The 25864-nt window shown below is 34.2% G+C and overlaps 1 protein-coding gene across 7 annotated transcripts in view; it reads right to left on the reverse strand.

Annotated features, from left to right (window-relative positions):
• The window catches only part of LOC138135799 (Kv channel-interacting protein 4), a 200175-nt gene that overhangs the window by 47218 nt on the left and 127093 nt on the right, over positions 1 to 25864 (reverse strand). Inside the window, exon 1 of one of the 7 annotated variants that reach the window (XM_069054694.1) lies at positions 4946 to 5102. The exons of the other annotated variants lie outside the window; for them this stretch is intronic. The gene's annotated coding sequence lies outside the window, so the exon portion shown is untranslated. Of the gene's footprint in view, positions 1 to 4945; positions 5103 to 25864 lie in introns of those variants that run through there. 7 annotated transcript variants of the gene reach the window in all.

Here is a 25864-nt window from a genome sequence, read left to right on the forward strand (position 1 = left end):
TGAAGTATTAAATCGTCTAAGGCGGTTAAATTTGCAAGGCGTCATCCATTTACTCGGCTCGGATCGAAAGCTGCAATTACTGTGCATACAATGATTTTGTTCTCATAACATAAATTTGGTATCGTAGCAATTTACCATCGAATCGAGCATGAAAAGAGGGAAATTCTTGGAGGCGATCGGGGTTACTATAGCAACAACTACTAACCTAGAAACATAGGTTGGATGACAAATTGGAATCAAAGTTAGATGAGGGCTGGGATAAATTCGGCTCAGATATTAAATTTCCCCTTGTCTAGCAGACATCCGTTACTGATTGACTAGACATTATTAAAAAACTGTGTCCAACTATAATACGATCAGTTGCCGAACTTAGAAGAGGGATTAGTCTGTTAGGGGTTTGGAACTAGTTCTGCCGAAACCACAAGAGAATCAATATGGCCGCTCCAAACCCAACTTTTACCATCAGACAGTTTATTCGATATCCCGAAACTTTTCTTCTCGGTTCATTCTAGTCGATTCAAATTTTCACGGCATGTACAAATGGCAGGATATCGAACCTTGCCTACGCTTTTTGATGTCCCGTTTGTCCTTCTGTTTGTACTAAATTTATTTGGTTTCTGTTACCGATTCTAGCTTCGACAAGGGTCGCTCTCCTGAGATTAACACTCAATTCAATCGTCCTTTATCACTACCTGGAATGTTTCCGGTTTGTTTAAGTCGTAAAAACGCAATAATGCTCATTCCGCAGATTTGTAGTACCTAGTTTATCGATATTATCTTATCTCCAATACGACACAACTTTTGACTTTATGAATACAACATTAAACACTACAGGTTTATTTAGAATTCAAGTGTAAATCAGATTTCCAAATGTTTGATAAAAACTTTGCAGATATTTTAAACGTTCTGTGCGCTACATCGGGGTTCATTCATTATTTAGAGTGTTTTAACGTTTCAGTTAGGTGAAATAATTTATTGACTTAAATGGAACAATAATGTTAATTTCGGGTGAATCTTGATAACGAACTGATTTGTAATTCGAAGGTTATTCAAGGTTAAACGACTTTATTGTCTAAACCCAGAAAACAGGGGTTTGTTTCATTTTTATCACATTGGTTATTTGCATTTTTTTGACATACCACAATATTGAATGAAATCGGCAATTTTAGGTACTCACAAGCGGAGGAAAAGTAACTCTTTTTCGAACGCACTTTTTCGGACGCTGACCGTGGCGCCATCTGTTGGATCATTGTCGTGTCACCATAAATTATGTAAATAAGTAATTGTATTGCAAATAGTAAATTTCTAGATTTGTTGGCAAGCTGATAACAAATATGTACTATAAAAAAATTGTTAACATGTATTAATAAATTTATCTATTTGAAAAAGGTAGATACAAAATAAATTTGTAATTTTTCCAATGAAGTCTTTTGCTTTGTAATTCGTGCGGTCGCCTAAAAGTTTCATGTGCACTTCTACCAAAAAGTGCCTTTTGTCCTCGACTGTTTCAAGCCTCGGCTACGCCTCGGCCAGAAAACTCAAACTGGGACGAAAAAGATGCACTTTTTGGCCTTGAACTAGAACTTTGTATTTTGGTGCATTTACTTAATTAAATAAAAAACCGGAAGTAGAACAACAGTGATTATGCGAGAGAATATTTACAGAAACACTTGATATTTTCAAATTTTGCTTTTAAGGAAAGTTAATAATAAAAATAATAAAAAATTTAATGAAATATAAAATTACGCTATTACTAGCAGTGCTACAGGGATTTCTTTAATGAATTCCTTTCAGTTTTAATGAAGTGAAAATTGAAGGAAATGGAGGTACTCGAAATGGCTTTTTTCTTCTTCTGACTTTCACCAGTAATTACATTGATTAAATTTAGTAAATTAAATTACAAATTTATTTAGAAGAAATAAAACAATTAAAAACTGATAGGTAAGGATTTAATTTATTTTTCAGAAAGAAATAAATCTGTTAGAAATACTAACAGATGAAGAGCGTTCTAAATATGTTATAAAATAAACAAATCAACTGACCTTTACCCTTACTGCAGAACATCTTGTTTAACTCTAAAATCTTATTCAAACAAGATCCCTCATAAATTTATACAAACTGCAAAACCTGAAAACCGCAGCTCTAACAGTTAATATTGGAACATATCACGAAAAAGCCATCACTAACCAATATTCTGTAGGATTGGTCTTTTTTTCAAAACAGAGAATGTAAAGCACTTTTGTTTTATCTTTTTGTAAGAAATATTACAGTAGTTATCGAATTTCGTACGCCTAATGCCACATGATTTTTCATTGCCTTATTTATGCAATTATCGCTTTCCAATTAATTTTATATAATTACAATTTTGGTGAGTTACCTCACACCGCTCTCTTATTAATGACTAATTACTGATTCGTTACTAAGTAATACATAGTGTCTCTAAAATATATCAATTATTAAATTCCGCAACGTCAGTGCACAGTTGATGCCGCGACAGCAAATTTAGAACCCAAAACATGTCAAATTAGGCATTCACGAATCAATAATAAGCTCGAAATGTAGGCACCTAGTGATTTCATATTCTCCCAGCTTCCACGTTCTGCATTATTTGCAGGTTCAACCTTTACGGTGTCTGTTTTACTAAATTACGTAATTAATTAAGCTCTATCGAAACCCTAAAATATTCACGTGAATCCGGTAAAATAGTTACCACGGTGGTATGTAAAAATATTGCAAGATTCTACCCCCACATCGCGGTCGATAAATCCGCAGCACTATAAAAAATTAGAAGGGGTTTATGATGTAGCGATCACTTAAAACTCCTCGTTACGTAATTCAATCCTAGACGCAATTAATTTATTATTGGGGTCCATCAGCCCTGATTGAAAGAAATTAATTGAACTGATTAATGTTTAGGGTAGAGTGTTGTAAAATTGACGGACACCACTATCAATCATAATCAGCAAACCACCCAACTCTTTTCTTGTATAGAAAGTGTACTAATTTAAATTGCATTAAAGCTTCTCACGAGGCGAAAGCAAAGCTCAACTTCGAGGAAGAAAATAGCGATTATGAATCGTTAATCATTTTGGTATAAAATTTCAGGATAACAAATTCGAAATACTTGGTTTTGGGGCGGAGGTGAAGTGATTGAAATTGGAGATTTTGCAGTATCGATCGCCACTGTTATTTTAATCACGGCATTATTCCAGGTGATTATACAGGTGAACTAATTTGAAAGATAAATTTACTAAATGTCTAGGCGAGCCGTCAGATAACATTTTCCCCGAGAATATTTTATGAGAAAATTAATTTTAGCAACTCAGTTATGTTTATAATAACTTGTGCCAGAGTTAGATGCTGATTTCAATTAAAATCCGCTCATAGAAATCTAGAAATTCTGAAGCAAGTATTGCCGAGTAATTTCACTAAAATTGTATCCGGAGAAATCCCTCATTTCAAAGGTAAAAACAAGATAAATACAGTTTCATTTAATTTTTGCATATTCTAGTTTTGTTATGATGTTTCAAAAAGACTTAAGACACAGTCACCTGAATTGTTGATCACCATTAAAGAAAATTCTACAATAAAGTTTTGAATTTTTACTTCTTCTCTTTCTGTTAAGTTGTGGCAAAATTTATCGCCTAATGCGGTGTAAAAGAAAATTGAATGAAATGAAAACACATAAAATTGACATTAACCCATTTAATATTCGTTCGCGTTTTTACTTATAAGATACAGATTAAGCAAATTTTCTCCCATAAAACCAACGATTAAAGAAATTTATCGTCGAGGGTACATAAACTAACAACTTGGAAAATTTAATTTTACCTTTATGATACGGAAAACGTGGTGAGAAACAAAAACATCTTAATAATAATTCCAACACCGGTAATATCAGCTTCGTACTCTTTGAAGCATCTCAAAGGAATTCGCTTTGCAAGTTATAATTGGATGGTGTTATACAACAGTGAAAAACATCGTATAAATCAAATTAGCGAAAAACAAAGTGTTAACTTTATTAGGCATGAAAAAATGAATTTGGGCGAAGATTTCGGCGGAATTTAATTTATCAAAATATAATCCCCGAATTACAAGAACAAGCTGTAACAATAATCACGGAGGAAATCTCCCAACCGCAGTCACCCTCGGGGAGTTTAAGTGTCCGCTATTAGGAAGGTTCCGCTGTTAACAGAGCTATATTGAAAATAGGATCAGAGAAGCGTTTCCTTCTCAAAATTCACAATTTTTGGGAATCACAAACATGTTATTTTATTTGTAAATTCGGAAATTTAATTATGAGAGGATGTAAATTCATATGAGCATGAAAGAATATCGGTTTTTGTATTTAATCTTATGAGGCGCTGTGAGAAACCAAGCTGGAGAGTTATCGCATCGCTGAAGCACCCCTAAAACGACCCGACTTAACACTAAACTGAAAATATTTCAAAATTAATGCGATCCTCTCGACCGTTGTAATCTCGAACCCTAACTAAAAGGTCTGCTTTTAACGTGACCTGAAAAATTCTAATCAATGCACTCCCATTTAACAATCACATTAGATTTTTAATCAGTCATAAAACGGCTGCCGCAGTAAAAATCTCCGAGTTTATTCGAACAAATCTTGGAATTACTTTCAGAATTAAATTAAAAGACGCTGTACGCGACTCGGAACATATGGCAGTAGATGTTAATAAAGCAGCAGAAAGGGTGTTGCTGCATTAGCCAAATTAGCGGTGGGGCATTGCGTATGTGACACTAATTAAATTAAAGAAGCCGGCGTAGATCGTAATTTTGAAAAACGGCACAACGCGTCCAACTTTAATTAGAATATTTGTGAGTGAATAAAAATGATGGCACATACACAAAATGCAAGCGGGACCACCTGTTACCCACATCAATACCGTCAATTGTTTGTAAAACAACGATAAAACGAGAAACTTACAGATGCCGGTAATAAATACGTCCACAATATGTTCCTCGACCACTACTACCAATCCTCTACCGATTATACAAACAGCGTATATTCCATGGAGCTTTCGGTGAAGCTTTCAGCGAGCGAGCTTTAGTGACACTGGCGCGTCAGTTTACAGTGGCCCTTCAGCATTCGCTGCTTAGCAACAGAACCACGCCCACTAAGAGATCCAGCTGGAATAAAAGCACACTTCGGCAGGTACTACAGAGCTCCTGCTGCTGGAAGCTGGGTTTCCAAAGGTTAAGCTCAGGTCGAAGACTACCTACTACAAACAAATAAGATCCAGTTTTGGTTTTCCCTCCTTATAAAGTCGCAACGTAATTTAAATAAGATATGACTGGAACAGTGATCATGTCAAATTCATGCTTATGTCCCGGGGGAGAGCTGGCGGGAAATAATATCTCCTTTCATGACGGGGGCTGAAATGTGTCATATAATCCCATTCAAAGAAACGCCATAATATGGCGCTAAAGATTTTTTTTATGAAATTGTATACTGGAAGCTGGAATTGTTCCAGAAGGTTGCTGATATTTTTTTAATTAAATTCGGGAATTTGACTTTAGAGAAAGTGAGTGGGAAAGCTTTCACTACCCTTGGAGTTCAAGTACCTCTCGAATTTAAATTTCACGCCAAGATTTACTTGATATATTTGTTTTGTTTGAGGACTGCATTCACGTCAGCTAGAATTATGACGTAATCACAAACAATGTCTGCTACGATTAATCATTCGAACACTCAGACAAGAATGACAAGAACTAACTTCATTAAGCTTTTATGCAAACTCTCATTGCGTCAATTGAGAGACAGTTAAATGTCGAGTTAGAGGCTTTAGTCAAGTTAAGCTCGTCAATAAATTGTCATTTGGTAAAAAAAAAGAATTCTGTGTTTCTTTAGACAGGGGTCTGTAAAATTTAATCATGTACTGCCTTTCTAAAAATAAATCAAATAAGTACATGAAGGAGGAAGAGTTATTAAAATTTTTGGACCGCGATAATTATGAAGTACGTGGAAAATCAGACTCCATCTCGTATGCTGACTAGCCTTTACGCTTGCATGAGCAAAAAGATGAATTATTTTTTAAACTGTTTTTAAAATTAAGGGATGAATCGAAACACGACGCAGACAAGCGTCAAGCATAAAGTGATTGAACACACTAAATTGCATCATCAAGTAAATTTCAAATTTGAAGTGGATAAAAAAATGTTACGAAAGAATTTTTTGCCCTCCTTAACTTTAATTGACATGCTTACATATTTTGAACAGCTACGGTATCTGGATTTTTACGCACTAGGCAAACTCTCTGTCACTTTACCGCACGGAGTGTGTAAACTCACACGAAAATTTTAAGCTTTCGCGGACCTCCAAAAAGATTAATACATTACTAATGCGGTAGGCATTTTACATCCCTTGGTTTTTCTTAAAACACTCCCGCTTCGCCGTCGTGTTTCAAACTAAAAACCTCGCGCTGTAAAATGTAGCCTACCGCACACGTAATAATACTATACTGTTTGCAATTCGAATTTTATTATAAACAGACAACTTCTCATTCTTAGTCTGTCTCGAAACTGAGTTTGTCTATTGAAAACCGCTTCCAAAATCCATTTATAAGAGAAGTGAACGGAGATAAACGTACTTAATTCACTCATTCCTAGTCAGGTAATTTAATCATTCAATTTAAATGTGTTTTGAGGTTTGCCTCACCCTGACGCTTTCAGAAAATTCAATTAAAAGTGAAATTAAGCTAAAGGATGTTGAACAATTAAACTCGGAGGTCTCACATTGGGGAAAAAACTGGAAAACGTGACTGTTTTTAAACAAGAATCTGTGGTTGTCTCCGCGAGGAGCTAATTGGTTCTAATCCTGTTCAGTTAATTCGATTAACAAACATATTATGAGACGTTTCGTTCAGGTTATGGCGCCAAACTGATGTCACAATCTCCGTTTAAGGTTTGATATCAACGGCTCCAGGATTTGCCACTTTAATCCGTCTGGATCCTACGTGGGCTTTAATATTACGACACCCTTAGCTTATAAGTTGGTAATTTCCGTTAAAGGTTAAAAAGCGGAAAGTGCAAACAATTTCTATCCATATTTTTTACAAAAACCTTTTGATTTTACATTTTATTGCACAAATCGAATCGATTCACTGATCACACTTCTGAAGGTACATATTTCATAATACATACTTAGTAGATGCTAAAAGAGGAACAATTGTGGTTTTTGCAACATGTGTGTAAAGCAGCACTTTTTTATACAATCAATCACACACGAGACGCAATCGAGTTTTTTCACTCGGCAGCAATTTCCAGCAAAAGATATACTTATTTTTCTTTTAATTCTTAGAGTTTTCAGTTGTAAATATTTTTTATGCAACGGGTGCTGTTGTGAATAAATTAAATCATAGTTCAATCGATGTTTACAAATCATCCAAGACGTCAATAAATAGTGCCCTGGACTGAGTTTTTTTGTGGCGGTGAAAGTGAAAGCCGCAAACAACTTTCTCAAATAAATAATTTTTTTCCGGTGGCGGCACAATGCTTTCCGACGATTTGAATATTATTTAATTGGAAAAATATCGAGATAAAACCATTTCGATAAATTAGCAGTAGGTACCTGTCATTGGCAGCAATCGAAGGGCCATTATCTCAGCAATTCGGTTCATCTGAGTTGCGGCCAACCCTCTCATCGACGACCGGCTGATATTGATTGAATTTATGTAAAGTGGTGAGGAGGAAAGAGTGCTTGTGATTGCACATAATGGTGCGTCAGCTCCTTTATTCTGTCTTGTCCATGCATCGTCTTGGGAACATCTTACTCAGCTTTTCCGATATCGCAGCCCCTTTTAACTAATTATTCTCATTAAAAGTGTCTCCTGTTGAATTTTAACGGCCCACGTTTCGCCATGAAAAATGTCGGCAAAAAAATTAACCAGTTTTTAAATAATACAATATGTACATAATTTTCGGAGAATGGCGAAATTTTAACGAAATCAATTAGGAAGTTTTAAGGCTCAGTTAGGGATTTAGCAGAAACAAGGCTAATTAAGCCCAATCTCGTTGCATAGTTAAGGCTGGTTTTAATGACCCGAAGGTTTAATGCGACAATATTGCGATTTAATGAAATTAACACATTCCCAAATTAATTGCAAATTATTAAATTAATAAATTTGAAACGAATTTTTGCAACAATAAATCCTAGAGTGATTTTGTTTCAAAAACAATAAACAAGAACCAGATCCAGCGAGTTGAATCCAAAGAAAAATAAATCCACGCTCGATGCTTCCGTCTTAATTAATTAATTAGACTTCCACTCCGTCCGGATTAAAATCTTCGCTTAAGTAATTTGTAATTTTATAAAAAGAGTATTTCAATGATTCGTGTTGTTCGTCCGTGTTTGCGGCTTTTTTTAACGTAACAATGGTCAGATTTTATCAGGGGAAAGGATAATCTCGAACATTTCAGCCAGCTTCACATTGGTCCTGTCCGCTTTTTTACAAGATAATTCCACAATTGGTATTTACAAAGCAACTTCGACGAAAAAAAGTATTGTAACTCCTCGTCTAAAGTTTATCTCTCTCTGTGTGTGTACAAACCTGAAACCAGATAAAAAATATCTAATTTAGGAGATCGTGATGTGAATTTTTCACATTTATTATCCTTTGTACTTAATTTATGATGTTTTTTAATTAAAATCCAAAAATGCCAACTATCAGTGTCACAGTTGTTCCGTGCGACACTTCTGACTCCATATATTTTGCTTGTCCTCGGTGGCCATAATTCACGGCAAACTTAATTGTCCTTGTAGGGAACTACAGGGTCTCTATAAATGATTGTCTGGTCAAGCCAGCCTTGGAAAAAAATTTTACTGTTCCGCTTTTTTGAAACCGATGCCAAATTCTAGTTCGTTTTCACGGTCACTTCTGACATTAGTGAATGACGTTTCGTTTGCGCTTGTCAGTCGAGTTTTGGTTATATTCGTTTTATCGCTGTTAATCACAGTTAATATACACCAAAAATCAGTATTTTTCAATAAAAATTGCAAGTACGTCCGTTTTTAGAGGTAAATGCACTGGCAAAATTTGTGAGGTTATGCTTTAATGTTTTATTTTAGCTTTATTTTCTTTACAATGGTTTATTCTGTTGAACAGAACATGTTCACTGTTGTTTTTTACTTTCGAAATGGAAGGTTTAGTAATGGGGAATAATTATCTGTTTGTAAAAATGAATTCCATCAAAATATCTGAACAACATTGTGAACAGATTTTTAACAATCAGAACAATTAGCAAGGGTAAATCATTAGGATGAGCACCAGTATCTGATGAAATACTCGAGGATTTGAAAGAAATGGTGGAAAAGACTCTACAGATATCCATAGCCTGTTTATCTCAACAATCTGGTGTACCACGATGCACTTGTCACAAAATCATTAAAAATAGGCTACAACTGCATCTTTATAAAATTAGTGTTGTACAAGAACTCCAACCTGCAGATTATCAAAGTTGTGTTTAATAATGTATTCAGTTTGAAAATCACCTCAATTTCATAATTTGGAGTGCTGAGAATCCACACCAATTTGTAGAGACTCCTTTACATGTTTTGAAAATTGGTGTGTGGAACTGTGGATAGCAGTGTTGCTGTACCCTTAACTAAGAAATGCTGCAAAATATTTTTGAAAATAAATGAAGAATTGTCAAGTGTTTAGAAGTTAATGGGGGACATTCTCAATCTATTTTATAAAAAAAATACCTATTTGTTATCGTTATTTAGTGTTGTTGAATACATTTGATTTTATTGAAAAACCTTAAGACTTATTTGTTATGAAAAACACTGTTATTTATATTGGAAGAAAAAATGGGAGTCAATACCACATTCGACAATTCAGTCTAGGTCGTATTTACCACTAGCATAAAACAAGAAATGTGAAAGCACTAAAGCAGACAAAAAGGCAGTATCAAGTATTGTATTGTCGTATACGGGGACAAGGTGTTCTCAATATTTATCTGTTTGGGATTTGTTCTCATACCAATTCCTGTACAGTGTGTGGCGGTACGATGGGGGCAATAATTGTTCCCCTGTTGGTGTTGATATTAAATAGTAAATACATCAATGTTAGCAAGAGTAAAGCACAGTTGAAACTTGTCTCTGGTTAGAAGCCAACAACCTAACCTGAAAATGTGACATTCATTATTTGCCGAACAAAGCGGCACATTCAAAATTTGACAAGTTTCCATGGCTGGCTGGACCCGACAATCATTTATAGAGACCCTGTAGATAATGTTACAAGACTCTGGCGTGTGACCAAACATGTGTCACTTGCAGTCCGAAGTGTCACATGACCCTTTTCACGTCAAAACTCAATTTCAACTCGAATTTAAATTTCAGTTGAATTTTTATTAAAGTTAATCCCGACAGGACAAAAACCAAATCGGCTTACTTTCATTACTGATTCTTGAATTTTTAAACGATTTTTCGATTTTTTAATAACCAGAGAGAATTTAAAGAGCCAGCCTTAATTAAACGTGTTACAACAAATTTAAGTTTCTAAAAAGGGTCCAGAATGTAGCGTATTTATCAACAATTTGTACAAAGACAGTAATTCTTAATTACCGTGACATTTTTTATGACCCAGGGGAATGCGCAACTGGGTTGGATCCATAAAAATTAAACATTGCAGTGAAAGCAATTATTTAACTTGTAAATGCAGTTTTTTGGAAGCTTATTTAAAAAAAGTTCGCGATCGTGTTTACTTTTAGCATAATGGAGAGCTTCAAAAAACATCTAAATTACGTGACTTTAATTTGAATTTTACTTTTATGGAAGATAATTTCATAACTGGTCCTCCGTTTACATCTTCCATCAGCTTAAAGTGTTATTGATTTGCACAATGTATAAAAATAGGATAAAAGTAATGAAATGAGTAAGGTTGGAAGCTGAAAATCGATGAACCCTTTTCAGTCGTTTCCTGAAACGCTCGTCAACCGCGAAAGTTTTTATGGAAAATTGCGAAGAGGACAGACCGTGCAGCAACTCCAGACAAATATTACTGATTGATTTCTTTTATTTTTAGGTTGCAAACTTCCAGGGAATTTGCCCAATCTATAGTCGATGAAAATTATATATTTTTCATAACATAAACTGTCGAAAACAAAGTCTGCCTGAAGGTCCACTTTCTCTGCCCGTATTCTCCATTAAAATCTAAATAAATTATTTGATATTTGCAAACGATTTCTTTCCGTTTTCTGAATATTTTTCTGGGGAAATGTGTGCGGACGTGGCGTAAGATAATTAAATTTTTTGCTCGCTACAAGTCGAGGTTTCATAAAATATACATGGTTCAGTTCAGTTTACAGAATTGCGTGTCGTAAATAGAAACAACCAAGAAAAAGAAGAAATATGATAATTAACTCAGTCAATCTCGAGGTCTTTCAACAAACTTGCCACATCCGCCTCAGAAAATATTATGATGAAGTCTCGTTAACACCCCACTACCACCTCTTAGAAAATATTTTCAGAAAGGTTTTAAAAAGTTTACCAACGATCTCGATGAAAAAAAAAAGGAAAACTTTTTACACAAACAAAAACACTAATATGTATAAACAAAGTCTTGTAACTGCTGTTCAGGAGATGTGAACATAAATATCGACAAAGAAAATGTATTGTATAAATAAGAAAACTCACAAGCTTGAATTATACCCTAATAACGGGCCTTCAAATAAATTTATATTTAGAGCAACCTGTGGAAATTCAATTGTTTGCAACATTTTTCCAGCGTAGAAAATGACACAAGAAACGTCTGACATTTTAACGAAATAAAATTAGGTTAGAAAATATTTTTAATTTTTGTAGTGCATTCTCCCTATTCCCCCTCCACGGAATAGGACAATATGAAATTGGGAAAAAGCTTACTATGTAACCTGTGTAACCCCGGAGAATAATTGGTTACCTACAAAAATTACTTTACACTGTTAACAGAATTAGAATGTCGCCTACACCTACTCCAAATATATATTTATTTGAAGGCCCGATAGTTACAATTTATTTTAAAAAGTACTAAAATCTTTTTTTAGAAAGTTGAAGACACCGTTTTAAACACTTTCTTAAAATAATTACTATTGAATAATCATTGGTAATTTTTAAGCAGTTGTAGAAAATCTTGTTGCCTCTAAAATATTGCTATAAGATATGCAATTTATTTAACAGACAAATGCAGTGGGTCCGTTGCATATACAAGAACTGATATTACTTTCAGATGAGCTGTTATAATGATGTGGTGATTTCTGAAACCGCACTGAATAATAAAGGAAACATAAAATTCTTACCATGACACATGTTTCGGTTTCCTTTTATTATCACTGCATTATTTCTTCACCTTCAAGCACTTTGTCTAGTGATTAAGAATTGCAAGAAAAATATTTAGACTTGGACTAAAGACTAACATTATTCAAAGACTTTGATGGATAGCAAGAACAAAAACAAACATAGTAGTTTTTCCATTCATTTCTAAGAATGTGGTACAATTTTGTGTCGACGGTTCAGCTCCGAGGTTTTGTAATGGGTGATAAGAAAAATCTAAAAGATATTCAAGACATAAATCACACAGAATACAAACGATATTCAAATGAGCTGGACCTTCTCGAATTCGAAAGCCGCCATCAGCTACTTTGCATTGCGAGCCAGCCCCAAGACACATGGTAATGTGCGTAGGGGAATATTAATTACAACTAAATGCCAAAGGAGCAGATGTTCGGTTTAAATTATTTTAATGTTACACGATGAATTAGAGGTAGGGACAATTTTTCTCTTTTATTGAGCGTTATCTAATCACGACCACAATACTGCAAGAATTCCAAGAGATAAGACGGGACGCAGCAAATTTTAATAATTTAGTAGGAGGATCATGGAATTTATATCCAACCTTAGTGTTGTCTTGTCTCTACGTTTATGACTTATTTGTCGTTGTTTATGTTCCTGCGTCTAATAATTTATGTGTGTTTATGACGGACCCCTAGACAATGCGAAATTTATTTCGGTTTTAACCCGTCCCGTATTACAGCTTACGACAAAAACACCAATAATAGTAATCTTGCTATAGACACAAAGCTTAGTTAATTAAATTAATTAATACGCACGCTCGAGGCTCTGCGAAACACTGTTCTGAACATAATTAATCTATTAAATTAATATCTCCCACACTAAATGCAGAAACACACGCTTTAATTAATTACCAATCATTGTTGCCTAATTCCCATCTGATGAGAGCTTAAAATTTCCGATTTCCCTCGAATTAATACATTTTACAAAATTCAATAGTTGCTAAGCAGCAAAAAGAAGTAAAGGCTGCGTATCTCAAAATTACACTTAAGAGGCTCAATTTATGTTCAAAAAGAACCACAATATCTTAGTTACACTGGAAATTCTACCTTCAAAATTAAATCTTAGAGATTTGTATAAAATACCTAATTTCTATTCTACTCAGTATGCTCAAATTAGTATTCAAAATGTTTCTTTTACAATTACGTTTGTGTAACGACAAATGGGTTTTACATAAGCGACATTGACAAATGGTGAAGAAGATCAATTTGTCATCACGACCTGATGGTCAGTTCTGTCGTCAAGTTTTACAGTGGGAATATTTTACCTTGTTTGTTATTAGATATTTCATAGTTGAAATTTTAAAATTTAGTTGTGCATAAATGTAGCAAACTTTTTTTAGTCGTATATGGATAAAACAGGGTGCCACGGAGTGTATGCAAATTTAGCAAAATAGTCGTTAGCTAAACGACTATCGTCATAGCACCCCCTATAGCAACAAGAACAATAAATCTGCAAAGCGATGGCAATAAAAGCAAACCGCCCTAAACAGAAAGCCCTGCGTTGTTTAAAACACTTCGTCAAATTAATTGGGGCTCATCGACAACATGGCTGATAACTCGGAAAACAAATTGCGGTTTAAAGAGAAATAAAAATGGAAATACAATTTGTCGATTAAATTAGAGCCATTGTGTGAAAATGTTTGACGTCAATTGGGGTTACATGAATATTAATACGACTTAGCAATTCGTTACAAATTCAAATTTGGGCACACAAAGATGCCGGCCGCGCTGTGTTTGATTTATTCGGTTTTGTTGCTTCACTTCCGATGTTGGCCACCGTTCAATTTTTCACCAGCTTATTTGACGGTTTTAATTATTGAACAAATTCCAGCCAATCAAAATTCACGATGCCTATAAACTTTGCTTTATATACTTCAGCAAACCTCAATAACCGGAGCCGGAATTTTCAGAAAAAAATACATTGTGAGAGTCATAAAAGTTTATTAAACTTACACAGGGTATGGAATAGTACAGTTGCGGCCGTTGAAATCTCAGACAGGAAAGATTTAAACGTTCTGTATAAATTCCGAAATTTGATTAGCGTAAACAGGATTTTCATCAAGAATTATAAAGTCAGTGTCAGTATTTGACATATTAGGTCAGAATCGCGCGTAACTTTTGAAATGCCGCAATTATCTGATTTGCAAAAATGTGTTTGACAGAGGGACGGTGTGAGTATAAGAGCCATTGCGAGAGAAATTAATGTGGATAATGTTTGAGTGACATTTTGAGAAATGTCACTTTCAATACCATTTACAAAGCTAAAAGTTTGGCGTTGTCAAAGTGTCTGAGTTTTCAACGGCCGCAACTGTACATAACATATTTAACATTTCATAAAGCTTGTTGTTGCAACACAAATAAAAAATTGTCGTAAAAATATAATTAAATTTGGATACGGTAGCAGGGTACATTTAATAATTATATTAGATAAGTAAGTTAAAAGAAAATATTTAGAGAGGATTGTTGATAATAAAATAATTTAACTTTATTTATAACAAAGCAACAAGTGATAATGAGCTCGACAGAATTGAAAATGCAACCCACAATACATTTCCAAAGTTAACGTGACTATTTTAAATATCGTATTATTTTAAAATGAAATTATGAATCCAGGATGGCTTTGCTTCCAATAACTTTATTTGTCACAACTGACATTTACGAAAAAGTTAAAATTTACGAAACTGCACAGTTACCTATGTTTATGTTTTTTGTGGGTTGCATTTTCAATTCGCTCGTGAAATCCCTGTAAAGTCTGTTTTTTTTATAATCAATTATCAAAGTGTTGTCAGGTTGGTATGAGCCACTGGTTATTTGATAGTAATTAGGTTGGCAACGTAAAATGTCAACTGTATGTCAGTCATTGTTCATTGATGTGAATTGATGTGAATTGTGAAGGCGCTTGCGCTAGTGAAGCCGCAATTACATTTAAATAAAAAGTTAAATGAGTTTCTGAAAGCAAGGATCTAACACAACGAGAAAAATTAGCTATGATTAGATTACGTGAATAAGTGCAGAGAGAAAAACCGACCATGCTAAATTGCAGTAAAGATGCACACATATTCGAGGTATTTTCTTTTATAATTTTAATATATGGGCCAATGGTGTTCGTCACTGAGAGGGACTGATTAGAGAGGACTGGAAATAATTGATGGGAAATCTACCAATTGAGGACATTCTTTCAATAATAATTCAACTTTCCCCAGAATCATATGCGGAAGACGATTGGGGGTTAGATTCTAAAGATAAACTGCTTATATTACCCATTAAATAAATTCCCATTTTCTTATACATGTTCAGTTGCACTTTTCAGTGTCATTATGGTCTTTATTTCTTGTCTTTTGGTATAAAATTTGGTTACACCTGAAACTTTTCTGACATATGAAAATTACTGACATAACCTCAAACCTGATCTAGAGAGATTTTACGATAGAGGTGTTCCGAAATGAAAGGTTTTAGGGTGATACAGCCTGTTCTTTGAAGGAATTTTGACACTGACAATTAATTTAAAAAAAAATGGACTATACAGGGTGTTTCTGAAATAAGTACATTAATTTTAACTGGTAATAGAACTCATCAAAAGGAACAACTTTTCTCTTTGCCATTTTGGCGAAAAACGTTGCGTAGTGGCTTAAAAAAATAGGAAAGATGTTCCTAAAACCGTTCATATCTCCAAAACTAAGCTACCTAAAAACGTGAAACAACCAGATTCTTACGAAGTGGATTTTTTGCTATACGGGTAGATTTATTTGAATTTCGATTTCGGCGTTAAAACACGTTTTCTGGATGAAAATGGACGTTTTTTTCATATTAGCGCTGATCTCAATTAGCCATTGCAGTATTTAGTGGCGTAGGGTTATTTTACTGAAAAATCTCTCCAATTTTTTTTTGGAATTAAACATCGTTTTTCGGCAAAATGGTAGATAGAAAAGTTGTTCCTTTTGACGAGTTCTATTACCAGTTAAAATTAATGTACCTACTTATTTCTGTTACACGCTGTATATCTGACAACTATCCAATACCATGCAGGTTTCTCGGATCTAATTTGAATTAAGGTTTTGTTTGATTCCAAAAGATTGCTGTTTATTACTACCAGATGTTCTAAAATGTGAAACACAGGATCCTTTGTGTTACTTTATGTGTCACAAAGGAAATATATTCGTATCGACCAGACGCGATGAATGCGAAAATAAACGACATTGAAACACATGTTCCTATAAATCCAAATATAAATTTGAATAAAATAGATCCCGACTTGCCAAAAAATAAATGGCTTCTAAAAATATTAACCGGGTTAGATATTGATTCAAGTACATATTTCCTTAAAGAGTAAAAAGTTTTTCTACTGTTCTGGTGGCAAAAAAAGTGTGTTGCTTTATTTTAATTCGGCAAGTCTGAAGCTCGCCGAAATCGCCCGATAAAAAATAAAGCAAAAGGTCAGAGAATCATCGTTGATCCTCGAAGCTCATGAGAATAGCTCAGCTTTTCTCTGCGTTCACAAGTTGACGTCTGTTATTACACTGACACATTTTCCCGAGCTCCCAGAAATTGCGGATTGGAAATTTTGCCTCCCGTTAAAATTGCAAATAAATCACTTAATCGAAGAGACAAACAATTGACGCATTAGCTTTTCCCACCTAATCCGGTCAAGTTCGCATCGGGGATATCCGGAATCGCACCCTAATCGAAATGCAAATCCCGAACGCGTAAGCCTTATGGCAATCAATTATATCAGGACTGGAGGAAAGTTTCTCAATTGATATGTAGAACAGGACACAAATTGCGGGCAGACGTCGGCCGGAACCTTCGTGTGTGTCGTGGAAACGCAATCTGAATAGACCCGGAGCTAAACCGCATTCAACGTGGCGAGAAAATCAGACAGTGTCAGGTAGCAAACGGATTTACATATTCAAATTGAGACATTTGTGCAGCCTTTCGGTGAATAATGCGCTGCACAAACTTTCAAGATCAGCCCTATCGATCTCGCGGAGGCGATACACCCCCGATCGGTGTGGGCGGTGACTTCAAAGGAATTACTCACGAGTATTCCCCGATCAAGTGAAATGAATCGCAAGAACTTTTATTTTTGATCAAATACCATCGAGCCTCGAAAATCTACATTTTATTAGAATTTTGCTGAAAGCGCTCGAGAGCCGACGGACATCGACGCCGCCTAATTTATTAGATGAAGGTGAAAAGTCGGAGTCACAGCCGACCTAAGTGGTATTCATTGTAAAACGCGTCTGGTAATAATATTCACTCCCGGCATAAATATAAAAAAATGTACGGGGAAATTGAAAATACTGTTTTATGCTTGCGCGCCAAGCTGAAAAATGATCCGAGGAGAGAAAGTCGTGGGGTTGAATTATGCAGAATTACGATTCGAGCCATCCATTTCCTTTGCAAAATGTATATTGACGTGACATATGTCTTTGTTGTCAAATTTCACTAAAAAGTTTTGCAACTTTTCCAAAGTGAAGTTGAACTTTTGGATATGTCGTAACGGTCACACATTTTATTGTAAATATTTTATTGTTTTCAATAAATTATAAAATGTTTTTATCTTTCTTTGTACAATAACATGTCCTGTCAGGCTCTACTGATCTCTTTGAACTTTTATTTTTACTATTACATATTTTAAGTATCAAGATTTTAAAGCACAGAGTAGTTTTCCTGAACTATTAATGTGTAATTTGATAATAAAATTTACAGCTTACTCAACACTAAACAGCAAACTTTCTCACAAACTCAGGCTAACAACCTACCTTCGGGGTCAGTTGTTTAGGCATGATTTAAGTTTTAACTAAACTATGATTATACCGTTACAGAATGTTTATTTAAAAAATAAGTTTCAATTCATTTGGCTAATTATCACAAATTTCATTCATTATTTAGATAGGTTCGGCAGCCAAACTACCAACCGAAGCACATAAAACTTCATTTTTGGTCCTAATAACATAATACATATATGTATATACTATTATAAGTTACTATTTTACCAATAATGATAAAGATATAATTGTAAACAACTTTATTTTAATTTATACAAGGTGATTTTGAAAGTTGTGCAGATATTTTAATCACGAGCTACTGGCTTCATGTAGAACTCGGAAAAAATGTTTAAAAAATTCTGTCAAAAAATAAAATTATATTTATTTTTTGAGCTACAATTTTTTTAATTGCTTTTAGTCTTCTACGTTGTCAAACAACCTCGTAGGTAAAATTTCGGCACATTTTAAAAATACACCCTGTATATCATGTTTATATAACATGTACGCCAATGGGAAGTAACCTATATATGTATATATAAATCGTAAGGATTAATGTTAGAGCGAGTGTCTTCAAAGGCACCTACGTTGGTCTAAAATTGGGAAGGGTGAGTTAATATTTTAGAAGTTGTAAAAACTTACAAGTCTGAAAAGAAGGATGCTGCAGAGAATTACGAACATATTGCTGGTTTAATTTCAACTAAATATTGTTACTAAAGCTTGTAAACTAAATTACTCTTTGAAGATCATCGGATCTTAGGATTAAAATATTTTTGATAAGAAAAATAAACTAAAAACACTAAAAACATTTAAGAAATGTTAAATTTTTTGGACGATCATTTTATCTTCTATCAAAAAATAGTCAAAGCATTTTTTAAATCGGCCGATTGAAATAAAAAAGATAGAAGCAAAAAGTAAAAACAAGTATGTAGGTTATAAACAAAAATAATTCAACTGTTTTCATTACAAACCGGGAAACGTCATTTTAAGAATGATTTGCTGTTTCTGGAGCAAATGTTCCTGAAATTCTTCATGACAAGCAACAAAATTAAATTTAAGAGAAGACATGCGAACTTTGATACCAAGTAATAAAGGGCAAATCAACAATAATTATGTAAAGCAGTGACAACCCCAAATCCCAGTCCAGCTTGACTACCACGCTTCTAGTGTTACTCAAATAATATTTTTGTACTCATAGCCTTGAAAGCGACGCTTCCAACATCCAACGCTCACTCGGAAACGCGTGCTTCCCGATCGACTCGAATGTAAAAATTGCAAAAAACACTGGCCCTTTGAGGCATTCAAAAAAAATCTGTCTTGATAATAATAAAATTTAGTTCATAAAATACAACTTCCCTGGATTTTCCTTCATTAAAAAATTAGGGAAATATTTATAATCGTTGAAAATTGTTCCTACAAATCCTATATAAAATACAATACAAATACAACAAAACTCACAAATTATTCCAAAAATTGAAATGTCAAGTGAAACAATTGTTTCTAATAACCAAAGATCACTGCCTTCTTAGTTTTATGTTCGTTTATGTTTAATGTATTAAAACAAAAAATTTTAATTTAATGTTCGTACAAAAAATATTGTACGAACCACTTGCGTGAAGACATCTTCCGTTCATTCGCGCATTAATTAAAGGCACTCGCTCCTACGTCGCTCGTGCTTTAAAAAATGCGCTCATGAGGGAACATCGTCTTCCCGCACTTGGTTCGTAAATAACTATTATGAGTACTGTCAAACTTTCCAGGAGGCTTAAGGACACGAAGACAGGTCCCTAACTGATGTCCATTTACATTTATGTCGTTATTTTTGTATCCTATCCAGTGGTGGCGCAGTGCAGCAGTCTTTTTATTCTCCACCCAATTTTGGAAATATGTATTGGTTTGGCTATTCGTCAAGATATTGGTGGGGCTCGATTTGATGAGATATTTTTATTTACACTAAAATTTAAAAATTACAAAAAACTTAGTTTTAAATACATATACAGTGAGATCGAAAAAAAAATTAAAGTTGGCTGTGACCAAAAATTTCACTTGGCAATTCGTTTAGATTTTAATTATCAGATTTTAGTCTTAAAAGTTAGGTTAGTGATTTGAGAACGTTGAAATCTTGATTTTCATAAAGGTGTGAATTATGTGTGACCTGTTGATTGTAAAAATATTTACTTTCAGATCAGAGGCAAAATTTTGTTGTTGATTTGTTCTTCTTTTGCATTTATACTCATAAAACGTGTAATACCTACAATAAATACACATGTGTGCCTAATACACCTGTTAATTATTAAAACAACCCTGTTAACGGTTCTTTTCATGTTTCCTGCAAAACGTTTGCTAACTAATTTAAACGAATTCTGTTATATAAAATTACCATGTTTTTTTTTTAATTCTAACTCACAAAGGCGTTGAAGATTATTAGGTTCGCACATTTCAATTCCTACACCATTACAATTTCATAACAGGAGCAAGTAATGCCATATCATAATCAAAGGTATTATCTTTCCCCACCCAAATAACAGTAAATCCGAACCGGAATAATGTTATTATCTGAAATTACGCTGTATATCGAATATTTGCTTATGCTTACGTTCACCGTAACGAGCTTACGTCCTAATGCGTAAACAAATTGCCGTTACGGGGGTTCCTCGAAATCCACTTCATATGTCTGAATTAGCAAACATTTTAAAAATCCTGCCTCACTCATCCGGATGATTGACACACCTCAACGTACAACTAGATTATTTCCGTTTGTATTTTTACCGAATAACCAACAACATTGATCGGAAAATAGAAATTTTCTCTATCTTTATTACATTACAGTCCGTTAATTGAACCATAAATAAGGAAACCGGGAGATAGTAATCCAGTTATGGTGTTAATTGCTGCTGGCACCCCCCAGCTTTATGCCCCACCTTTCGCAATTTATCTCTTCCCAGTTCATAAACTTATCGCCACGACTTTTAAAATTGACGGTTTTCGGTTGGCATTACTGGACCGGAAATTCCCTAAACAGAACAGATAGTGATGTCTGTGTTTGCTGCCGATTGTACTATTGGAAAACTTCATTGTGGCGGCGTTTCCAGTGGGGCGATTTGTTGAGGTGTGTGATGCAATATTCAAGTGATAGTCGCGACGTGCAAATACCACTCAGTTAACTTTTAAAAGAGAAACGTAAAAACTACAAACGGTATTGTCCAATAAAAAGCGACCTCAATTCAATAAACTTTAAGCCGGAGGGATTTGTACTAATGGACTGGGAATTATCACGATTCAGCTCATCACCTTTTTACCACTCCGTTCCGGTCAACACTTGGGCTGTTTGCATCTTTCAAAACTCTTAACGGACTCCCTTTTATCACATTCCGCATAATTAGATACGCCGATTTAATCATCTCTTAATAATGCGTCCAAAACTTAGCAGAAGTTCATTTTAGAAATGGGGAATCTTTACGAGACGGAAAAGTCAATTTTCAACTCAACTTCTTTCAATTTCGGGGTTACCTAATACCCTCCAGCTAATTTGATTGCCGCATTATTTGAGCTGAATTAGATACTAATAATATCTTATGATATTGGAGGATTTGCATTTATTTTTTCATTAATGTATGAGGAAATCCCGGTATCAGTTTTCGCTGCTGCTTAAAATAAGATTGAGGTGCCTTTGTACGGGGAGTTCTACATCAATCCCTTTCGCCTAGCTCCCTGTCTAATGTAATTTTGTAAACTAGCATCCCTTGTCTACATATACCTACCTAAAGTAAGTAAATGAGCGCTTGGTTTAACCAATTTGAATATACCTACGCTTGCTTTAAGCCCAGCAAGGAAGCGAGTAATTTAATTTATTTTATATTTACCTTGTAACTATAGGATAAAAACTAATTAAACTACAGCTTGTGTATAGAAATGAAATAAGTCTTTCGGGCACATAATTAGATGGGGGCTACACAAAACTTTGACAACAAACAAGTTACATATTTGATTTAATTTTACCTGACATAATTAATAAATCTAGAAGTTTATTAAAGTTGTTTCATATAACACGGACCCCTTCTTCGTACGAGTATATGGTCCTACTAAAACTAATAATACAGGGTGATTTTGAAAGTTGTGCAGATATTTTAATCACGAGCTACTGGCTTCATGTAGAACTCGGAAAAAATATTTAAAAAATTCTATGTCAAAAAATAAAATGACATTTATTTTTTGAGCTACAATTTTTTTTACGTTTTCTACGTTGTCCTACAACCTCGTAGGTAAAATTTCGGCACATTTTAAAAATACACCCTTGTACCTATATCATGTTTTTATAAAATGTACGCCAATGCGAAGTAACCTATAGGAAATATGCTTTAAAACAAGGAAATCGCATTGGTGTACGTTTTATAAAATGATATACAGGGTGTATTTTTAAAATGTGCCGAAATTTTACCTACAAAGTTGTTTGACAACGTAGAAGACTGAAAACAATTTAAAAAAATTGTAGCTCAAAAAATAAATCTCATTTTATTTTTTGACATAGAATTTTTAAAATATTTTTTTTCGAGTTCTACATAAAGCCAGTAGCTCGTGATTAAAATATCTGCACAACTTTCAAAATCACTCTGTATAAAAAAAACACGCGTTACAAATTATCGGTCATGTAGCGGAATCCGATAAAAAAAAAAAAGCTCTCGATGCATGGGTGTAGACAATTTGTGATCTAACGAATTTTTCCCGGAATAAAATATACCTAACGTTGGCGAATAAATCTTCATTAGGTTATTAGGTAACACCTAATTCTTTTTCCCAAAATATTTGACCCAGTGACCGTAGACAAATCCATGGAGTATTTAGGAATTTTCATTATTTCGCTGGAGATAACTTTTTAAGGTCAATTAATCTCAAGGTGTTCATTTGGCTTCGCTGTTATTCAACTGTTACATTAAGACCTTAACTTTAGATATACGATTTTAAATAATGATAATCCAGAGACCAAGATATTGTTCATGAGAATACAACATTCGCTGTTCTCGTGTATGTAAACTTCCCACTTGAAAAAAAACTACGTGTTTCCAAGTTTATGTGTCGAGTATTTTACGTAAGAACATCCAAACTCACGACAAATGTAATGCAGCAGAAAATATAAGTTTTGAGGTGTTCTAGATACTAAATAAAAGAGAACCGCTGAGATAACATCTCTTTGCCAAAAACAACGGAAAATGTCTCATTTCTGCAAGAAGGTTGCAGTCCCCTTTATTTGCGGTTAATAAATTCCTATAGCTCCTCAGCACAGCATGTAAATTGAAAAAGCAACGACGATAACGCATAAATAGCGGAACGGAAGCAGCTAGTGCCTATTCAGCATTTCCATCAGGAGTTTCAGTGAGCCATCCGCATTGGTTTTGAAAACTTTTTTAGGGTTAGCGGAGTTGTCATAACTTTTTATTATCGTACTTCCAACGTGAAAACAGTACTTTGTATTCAAACACGAGTCCTGCACTTCTAAGCAACGGCTACAAGATGAATGTTTTTTTTTCTCTTAATAGATTCTCATTGGGTCGAGAATACAGTTTGATAAATAAAGCAGAGATTCGTGCCGAAACCATGGCGACATGCCGAATTAGTCACTTGAAATATAATTTCCAAGAAAAGATTTTGGTAAAAGCTAATTTGCTGGTGCTCAAGTTGCACTGTTATGCAAATGCACTGCATGCTTCAGACTTGAAATAATAAATAGGGATCTTCTACGTGTACTGTAAATGTGTCTCGCAGGAAATTTCACTTCATAAGAGGCCATTTAAACGATGGCTTTTGCAAATGGCTCCCTCATTTCTGAGCTTCTGTTTTTCGAAGCTTTTTATTAATTTTGATTGTAACGATGCAATCGACCCGTCAGAATTTAATTACGCGGCCGTAATTAAATAAGAACAGTTCATAAACTTTATCGATTCTCTCCTGTAATTTTATTGCCACGGTGGAATAAAAATTTTAATAATAGAGTCTTTGATGGCGTAATATGCTTAGTTTAAGGATAGTTGAAGGATGTAAAAGTTTATTGATGAAATTTCGGCATTCATCTGTTAGGTTCACCTTAATAAAACGGAATGAACGTATGGATAGAATTTTACCTGTGTCAATATATCGTAGATCCCTTTCGTCTTATCCTTTTATGCTTGATCTCATTACTTAGAAATGAAACGAAACTAAAATTTAGACCCCTTTTAACGCTTAATAATTAAATAATGATTAAAGAGAAATTTTACACGAGAACATCTAAAATAACTTTCAACAATCTCGGCATAAAAAAATAGTAGAGTAAACTGTTCATTTTTTTTTAAGCAACAAACAATTAGAGGTAGAATTATTTCAGAAGAACATGTACGTCATCAAGAGGCGTGGCCTTTTCCTGCGCGTGAATCCATTGGCGTATCGTGTAGGATGGAAATAAGGGAATTTAATTGAAATAACAACTAATGTTTGTATCTAATGATTTTATTGCAAGAACAGCTAGTTAAACATTAGTGAGCATATCATGTTTTCCGATAAGAAAACGATAAAAAGTTTGTATAGAAAACAAGGATTTATTCTTCGTCCAAAATAAATGTACAGGATGTAATTTTTTCAAGGAGACAAACCTAAAGAGCTATTCAAAGGCTCAAATTTGCGAACATGTTGACAAGATTGTTGCGGAATACTTGCAAAAAGAACATATGTATGATCAAGCATTGGACGAATTAATTTTCACCGTAAATACTGGTGACTCTGACGAATTCAGTGAAAGTGAACATGATAATACAGACAGTGAATACTGGATATCCCTTTTTATGATGATTAATAGCTATTAACATACCTAGCGATGTTATGACTATCATAACTACCGCAGATGTCGGTTTGAAATCCGAGCTCGTAGAGCGAGGATTTTAAGACATCTAAGGTTGTTATGATTCATAACATCCGCGGTTTGTTCAATAGTTTACCGGTTTCAGAATAAGCCGAAGAGAATTTAAAACAATTAAATCCAAACACACAAATAGATTGAGTTGATCGCGTTTGCATGATATGTTCGAGTGTCATAGTTACATTTGGTTGTTTATACAAACACACATTTCGCAAAATGAGTTTGAATGATAGTGTTTTACCGAAAAACGTCTTAAATGAAGAAGAACAAGCTTTAAATAGCTTAATACCGGAAAAATCGAAAGGCAGAAGGTACTTATCTGAAATCATAGAGACACTCAAACAAGGGCAGGATCTAAATAAGGTTACAAGAGTAAATCACAGTGATGTTGGCGTATTTTCATGAACTGGTAAGTGCTCACAGTGTTAGTTTCGTAGCGTATTTATCTTTTTGTTTATATAGTCGAAGAAATATAGCCCCTCTGCCCCTCATCATTCTGGACGTAGGTACTACCCGATGCCCCATGCTATGAAGTGCAGTTCACTTTTACTATGGCAGAGTTCCGTCTATTTAAGTAATTATTGTTGTTTTTAGTTCCGATTGTTTGAATTAATAATGAATAAAGTTAGATATTGTCTTCATTTGTTGATTGTTGTTGACATGTCACTATTGTCACTATGGCAATATTACCCTACAGCATAACTGTACTAGTACAGTTATGATTCCATAACTGTACTAGTACAGTTATGATTCCATAACTGTACTAGTACAGTTATGACTCACCTACCATCCAACTTTTGTGAATGTAAACCAACGCTTAACTATACTGAAACCGGTAAACTCTTTTTACAATATTTTTTACTCT

This window comes from Tenebrio molitor, chromosome 7, assembly GCF_963966145.1.
Source record: "Tenebrio molitor chromosome 7, icTenMoli1.1, whole genome shotgun sequence".
Classification (NCBI taxonomy): domain Eukaryota; kingdom Metazoa; phylum Arthropoda; class Insecta; order Coleoptera; family Tenebrionidae; genus Tenebrio; species Tenebrio molitor.